The sequence below is a fragment of the Nerophis ophidion genome, linkage group LG18 (assembly GCF_033978795.1).
Source record: "Nerophis ophidion isolate RoL-2023_Sa linkage group LG18, RoL_Noph_v1.0, whole genome shotgun sequence".
Taxonomy (NCBI): Eukaryota; Metazoa; Chordata; class Actinopteri; order Syngnathiformes; family Syngnathidae; genus Nerophis; species Nerophis ophidion.
Window position 1 is genome coordinate 45,082,575 of NC_084628.1, and position 7,821 is coordinate 45,090,395.

The window sequence follows — 7,821 nt, forward strand, 5'->3', positions numbered from 1 at the left end:
TCAGAAAGTGAGTTGAAGATGTGTAAAACATCATCCGTGCAACATTTTGAACAAAGAACCAGCATTACATGTTATGTAGACCACAAGGAAGTCTTTCACATTCAGAAAAAAAAATCTTAAATGAATCCTTTAGTGCACCTTATAATCCCGTGCACCTTTTGAATGAAAAAAGAGCCGCTCATCAGCAGTGTGCCTTATAATCCAGTGTGCCCTATGGTCCAGAAAATATGGTAGTCCAGACAGATGCACAATTTGGTGCGGTCGCTCCAAACGTTTAATGTTGGGCTGTGGCAGAGTTCTCCACTCTTAAGAGTGACCGTGTCTCAGGCTTGAAGCAGCTTTAGGGGTTCAGTACTTGGGGAATCATTTGGCAAATCTGGCCGGACATAACCGAGAAACTTTAGTGTGAATCTATGATCTCCTAGTGCCAAAACCAAGGGCTTTTATCTAAAGAACTGTATGGAACAATTGGACTAAAAGTCTCTGTAGGGCCAAAAGCTTTTATTGTGCAAAGCTACAAAACTATACAGGCTTATAAAAGCACAGTCCTTTGCACAATTCCAAGTAGAAATGTGCGTAGGTAACTTTAGCACAGAGGTGATTGTGAAGTGAGTCATTAAAGTGACATTTCACACAGACACTCGGGAGAGGAGGACTCGCTGTGAGGGTAAAAAGTCAAAAGTTGTCGGTTATCAAGGCACCCATTTAAATTTTTTGCAAACCTGTTTACCTGCAACGGTCAATGGCTTTCGGACGGATTTTCCACAAAATTTTGCGCGATAGGATAGACTTTTATTTATCCCACAATGGGAAAATTACATTGGCTGGCCTCATATTTTATGTCAACTTAAACCTAAACAATTGTTTAATTGATGACTTGGATATTTAATATAATTAATCAAATATGTCAAAATAATCTCATCATACTAAAAATAAATGCTGCATTTTTTGAAAGTATCTTTTTGTCAGTATGCTAATACACTCTTGCGTAACATGTTTATTATTGCTACCAAATGTTAAAGGACACATGCGAGCACTATTAGGTTGGATGACAAACTACACGCGTTTATACGATACGATGTGCATTTTACGAAAATAATATGGAAATACTTCATGCTAGTTGGATGTATCAGCGTGACGGCCTGTTGGGGGGAAATACAATCTATGTGGTCGCCAACAGAGCTCTCATTACTATGGTTATATCTTCATAATGCATGTTGATGACACATTCGGGTTGTGTCACGCAATTTTGACGGCACACGAAAAATAAAATGGGTTCTCAATGCGCCGCCGCAGCATTTGAGCTAGCGGCAGTTGTCCCTGCACAGTGCAGAGTCACTCGTTAGTCAGCAATCTTGGCCTCCAGTGAGACAAATAAGTCAGTTTCTTAGGACCAGAAATACTGTAATATGCTGAACTTCATATGCTAATGTCACACTCTTATCCATCAGTGTGAGGTAAAAGTGAAACACTTTTCTAGGAATGTCTTAATGACTAAAGCCATAATTGATTAATAAACAATAAGCTCACGCATCCTCAGGGTCATTTTTCCACAGATGACATATTTATGTGGGACTTGTCAGCCGTGTTTCATGCTGACTGGAGCTCTGTTGATGTCCTTCCAGACTTGAGTCAGCCTTTGTTTGTTCTGGTTTCATGTGACTGGATTGAGGAAGTGTCCTGACTCATTTGCAGAACTGGAGAGACAAGTTGTTCCTCGCATTCTATTATCTTTAGGAAAGTTAGCGCTTGGCTTAGTGAACACAAGTGTTGCACTTCTCTTAAATAGGACCTGTGAACACCTCCTGGTAGTCCCTGGTAAATGTGTGACCCCTCCTTGTTTGTGGCAGTGTGTCTGGGCCGGGCCTTGGAGGACGAAGAAGAGGAATGGCGCCGAGGAGGAGGAGGAGGAGGGTTGAATAACTGAGGCAGAGGGGATGAGTCCGCTCTTGAGGAATTCTGCTGGCTCGGAGAATCTTTCCTGCGTGGTCAGTGTCCACAATTGAGGTCTGATCCCAAGTTGGAGCGACCGCCTCCCACCCACGACTTCCAGACGTGGAAACAATATAGAGAACATTTAAAGATGCTCTGAAAGTATATTTTGTTAAAGAACTGCACAGTCACTCCTGGATGGGTACAACTTCATGCTTCTTTTTTTGGTGGAGGACTAACCTGACAATCTCCTGGGGTGTGGGAGGAGACTCCAGCTGACTCGACGTGGCGACCGCCTCACGTCCAGTGCCTTCCCCCCACCCTCACCCAACACACTTCAGCTGCTCCCATTTAGTGCCAAGCCTCGAAAAACAAAAACCTCAGCGTGGCCAACCCACTCCTCTCTAGATAGCCGCTTCAGGGCCGACCCTGGTTCTAAAGACTGCAGGGCTTCTGTTCACGGAATGGTGCTTCTCGTCTCTTCTACCTTCTGGGTCTTTTGTCTTTTCCCCCGGGATTGGCCTTGTTTCCTGCTTCAGCCAAACCTACAAGTCTTGAAACGCACAGGTACTGGAACAATAATAGTGACGCTTCCAGACCTCCTCAATCAATCATACCTTTTGTAGGACACCTGATGATGATGATGATGATGATGATGTTGACAAATCTAATCTTGATTGTATGTTGAATTTTAGGCCAGCCTTTTAACTGTGGGTGGTCTGTTTGAAAAAAACAACAACGTTTAATACAGATGACTTTTTTAAAGAAACATGACATCAGGCTGTGTCTTCTTTTTTTATGACCTCTAAAATTCAATAAATCAGTTCTAGGGCCTAGCTGGCGCCATCATAAACCCTACAATTTATACAGGTATAAAATGAAGTGAACTAATTTTAGGACTTCAAAACACTTGTAACACAAATAAATCAGGATATTTCCCCGAACTAAAAAACAAATCCGGGCAGCACGGTGGTGGGGGGGTTAGTGCGTCTGCTTCATAATACCAAGATCCTGAGTAGTCCTGGTTTCAATCCCAGGCTCGGGATCTTTCTGTGTGGAGTTTGCATGTTCTCTCCGCGACTGCCTGGGTTCTACTTTGGCTTCCTCCCACCTCCAAAGACATGCACCTGGGGATAGGCCCCTCCCACCTCCAAAGACATGCACCTGGGAATAGGCCCCTCCCACTTCCAAAGGCATGCACCTGGGAATAGGCCCCTCCCACCTCCAAAGACATGCACCTGGGGATAGGCCCCTCCCACCTCCAAAGACATGCAGCTGGGGATAGGCCCCTCCCACTTCCAAAGACATGCACCTGGGGATAGGCCCCTCCCACCTCCAAAGACATGCACCTGGGGATAGGTTGATTGGCAACACTAAATTGGCCCTAGTGTGTGAATGTGAGTGTGAATGTTGTCTGTCTATCTGTGTTGGCCCTGCGATGAGGTGGCGACTTGTCCAGGGTGTATGCCGCCTTCCGCCCGATTGTAGCTGAGATAGGCGCCAGCGCCCCCCGCACCTCCAAAAGGGAATAAGCGGTAGGAAATGGATGGATGGATCTACTAGTAACTATAATGAACTAAGTCATCATGAATGTAAAATGAAATATAATGAGGTGGCGACTTGTCCAGGGTGTACCCTGCCTTCTGCCCGATTGTAGCTGAGATAGGCGCCAGCGCCCCCCGCGACCCCGAAAGGGAATAAGCGGTAGAAAATGGATGGATGGATATAATAATGTTATACTTGTTGAGTTCCCCAGAGACACTTCACCTTGCCTACAGGTAGGTGTGCTGTTTGTGTGTTTGTTGTGTCTATACTGTTGTGTTCTTCTAGTGGCATACACCAGGCGCCATGATATATTTAATTATCAGACACCCAGGGTGTGCCGGGTGCAATTACACCAAACTATGACATAAAAAAGACAGCCACAAAATATGGGTCTGCGAGTTTTAAGACCGGTGGAATTTCAAATGCTATTTATACAAGATATATACTGTAAGTAGGGGTTCTTGGCCTGGAAGACCTTGAAGTTAGAGATGTTTAACTTTAATGTAGTTTTAATGAAAGGTGGACTGGCTCCCACATGATGATGCTTTAATATCTGTTACCTGTCGGTATCACCTTTCTCCATCTGCTGGCTGCTGTACATTGGGATATGTACAGTATGTGTACAGTACAGGCCAAAATGTTGGACACACCTTATCATTCAGTCTTTATTTTCATGACTACCGTATTTTACAGAGTATAAGTCGCACCTGCCAAAAATGCATAATAAAGAAAGAAATAAACATATAAGTCGTATTTTGGGGGAAAATGTATTTGATAAAAGCCAACAGCAAGAATAGACATTTGAAAGGCAATTTAAAATAAATAAAGAATAGTGACGAACAGGCTGAATAAGTGTAGGTTATATGAGGCATAAATAAGCAACTGCTATGTTAACCTAACATTATGGTAAGAGTCATTCAAATAACTATAACATATAGAACATGCTATACCTTTACCAAACTATCTCTCACTCCTAATCCATAAATCCCATGAAATCGTATACGTCTAGTCTCTTACGTGAAGGATCTAAATAATATTATTTGATATTTTACGGTAATGTGTTAATAATTCCACACATAAGTCGCTCCTGAGTATAAGTCGCACCCCCGGCCAAACTATGAAAAAAACTGTGACTTATAGTCGGAAAAATACGGTATTTACATTGAAGATTGTCACATGAAAACAAGGAATGAACTTAACAAAAAAAGGTGAAAAACTGAAAACATGTTTTATATTCTAGTTTCTTCCAAATAGCCACCCTTTGCTCTGATGACTGCTTTGCACACTCTTGGCATTCTCTCCATGAGCTTCAAGAAAGGGTTTTCACTTGACAGGTGTCATAGTTTTGATGTGACAATCTACAGTGTAAACAACACATAGAATGAGAAGGTGTGTCCTGTACAGTGTTTGTGTGTTTGTGTTTGGGTTTGTGCATGAGTTGTGTCTCAGAAGACAGCGGTGACCTCCCTTTGAGACTCCAGAGATGAGGTCCTGGGCTTGCTGGCACCATGAGATGAGGTCCTGGGCTTGCTGGCACCATGAGATGAGGTCCTGGGCTTGCTGGCACCATGAGATGAGGTCCTGGGCTTGCTGGCACCATGTGATGAGGTCCTGGGCTTGCTGGCACCATGAGATGAGGTCCTGGGCTTGCTGGCACCATGTGATGAGGTCCTGGGCTTGCTGGCACCATGAGATGAGGTCCTGGGCTTGGTGGCACCATGAGATGAGGTCCTGGGCTTGCTGGCACCATGTGATGAGGTCCTGGGCTTGCTGGCACCATGAGATGAGGTCCTGGGCTTGCTGGCACCATGAGATGAGGTCCTGGGCTTGCTGGCACCATGAGATGAGGTCCTGGGCTTGCTGGCACCATGAGATGAGGTCCTGGGCTTGCTGGCAACATGAGATGAGGTCCTGGGCTTGCTGGCACCATGAGATGAGGTCCTGGGCTTGCTGGCACCATGAGATGAGGTCCTGGGCTTGCTGGCACCATGAGATGAGGTCCTGGGCTTGCTGGCACCATGAGATGAGGTCCTGGGCTTGCTAGCACCATGAGATGAGGTCCTGGGCTTGCTGGCACCATGTGATGAGGTCCTGGGCTTGCTGGCACCATGAGATGAGGTCCTGGGCTTGCTGGCACCATGAGATGAGGTCCTGGGCTTGCTGGCACCATGAGATGAGGTCCTGGGCTTGCTGGCACCATGAGATGAGGTCCTGGGCTTGCTGGCACCATGAGATGAGGTCCTGGGCTTGCTGGCACCATGAGATGAGGTCCTGGGCTTGCTGGCACCATGAGATGAGGTCCTGGGCTTGCTGGCACCATGTGATGAGGTCCTGGGCTTGCTGGCACCATGAGATGAGGTCCTGGGCTTGCTGGCACCATGAGATGAGGTCCTGGGCTTGCTGGCACCATGAGATGAGGTCCTGGGCTTGCTGGCACCATGAGATGAGGTCCTGGGCTTGCTGGCACCATGAGATGAGGTCCTGGGCTTGCTGGCACCATGTCAACGCCGAGGCTGATGTAGCAGGTGAGTACACAACCAATACAAATCAGAAGCTGAAAAAAGTGTTGTTTTGACTTGTCCTGCATGTGTGCTGCAAAGCCAACCTTGTGTTTCCTCCTCAGCCTCAGGGACTTTGTCTCGGCAGCTGGAGTTGAACTCTGCCTCCCTCTGATGCATTTGAACCGTGGCTTGATAAGCGCGTATATCAGCGCTTTTATGAGAGCGATAGTGTGACTTTTACCCGCCCTCCCTGCTCCACTCCATCTTCTGACCGCCTCAACCTCTCGCTGCCGCGTAAACATGTGATAGCTGAAGAATTTGCCCTTTGGGGAGGAAGGAGGTGGCTGGTCCAGTTCCTCTTTCTTTTCATCCCTCTCTCCCTCAGAGCCAGACGCGGTAAGCACTTCGCTTCCTGTTCCACTCTAATCATGACTGGTTTTAATCTTTCTCCTTTCAGTCTATCTGCTTTGCTAATCAATAATCAAATGTGGGCCGTTACTTTTCAAGTCCACATGGTTGGCGGTCACAGGAGGTGGTCATGTGGTGTGGTTGCCATAGTTTGTGACCTGTGGGAGTTCAGATGCTGCTGCAGGGAATATACAAAGTACAGAAGCAGTGAAGTTGTCACCTTGTGTAAATGTTAAATAAAAAGAGAATACAACAAATCCTTTTCAACTTATATTCAATTGAATAGACTGCAAAGACAAGATATTTCATCTTCACACTGACAAACTTAGTTATTTTTTGCAAATATTAGCTCATTTGGAACTTGATGCATGGAACATGTTTCAAAAAAGCTGGCACAAGTGGTAAAAAAGAGTGAGAAAGTTGAGGAATGCTCATCAAAGACTTATTTGGAACATCCCACAGGTGAACAGGCTAATTGGGAACAGGTGGGTGCCATGATTGGCTATAAAAGCAGCTTCCATGAAATGCTCACTCATTCACAAACAAGGATGGGCGTAACTTACACATCTAAAAGGTACATACAGCTTTTGGAGCAACATATGTTGTTATCATGGACGCCCCTGCTTATTCCAGCAAGACAATGCCAAACAAGGTGTTACAACAGCGTGGCTTCATAGTAAAAGAGTGCGGGTACTAGACTGGTCTGCCTGTAGTCCAGACATTGAAAATGTGTGAAGGCTAAAATATGAGGCAGGAGACTGTTGAACAACTTAAGCTGTACATCAAGCAAGAATGGGAAATAATTCCGCCTGAAAAGCTTCAAAAATTGTTGTTAAAAGGAATGGGTTATGCTTCTATAAGGACCTCAAAGCGCTTTGACACCAATTCCACATTCACCTATTCACACACACACACTGATGGCGATGTAACACACTGGTAAAAATGTCCCTGTGCAACTTTTTTGCAAAGTGTTGCTGCCATTACATTCTAAGTTTATGATTATTTGCAAAAAACACCAAAGTTTGTCAGTGTGAAGATTAAATATTTTGTCTTTGCAGTCTATTCAATTTAATATAAGTTGACTGCCTTCTCTTTTTATTTAGCATTTACACAAGGTGACAACTTCCCTGCTTTTGTAGTTTGTACATCACTTCTGTGATTTGGAGGCTCTTTTATTGACTGCATGTTGATTTCCTAACTGTAAATCTGAAACGTGGATGCTTCTTTTTCTGCTGCATGGAAGCATGTGCCAATGCGAGTGGGTGCTCTGCATTTTCTTGCACTTTTTTTCTTCCCCCTTATGCAACTTAATGACCATATAGACTCCATGCTGAATTACAGGCTGCTGCTCCTCTCTTCTATTTCAGAGGCTGCTGGCTTCTTTCCCTCTCCTCCACGAAGAAGCCCCTGGCATCTCTCCAACTGTATCAGCCTC

General features: G+C 45.1%; 1 protein-coding gene across 2 annotated transcripts in view; it reads left to right on the plus strand.

The window, feature by feature from the left end:
• LOC133537262 (ras-related protein Rap-2b-like) overlaps window positions 1-2,706 on the plus strand; it is a 12,165-nt gene extending 9,459 nt beyond the window's left edge. For both annotated transcript variants that reach the window (XR_009802640.1, XM_061878239.1), the window contains one exon: window positions 1,851-2,706. The gene's annotated coding sequence lies outside the window, so the exon portion shown is untranslated. The remainder of the gene's footprint in view (window positions 1-1,850) is intronic.
• Window positions 2,707-7,821: the final 5,115 nt, after the last annotated feature.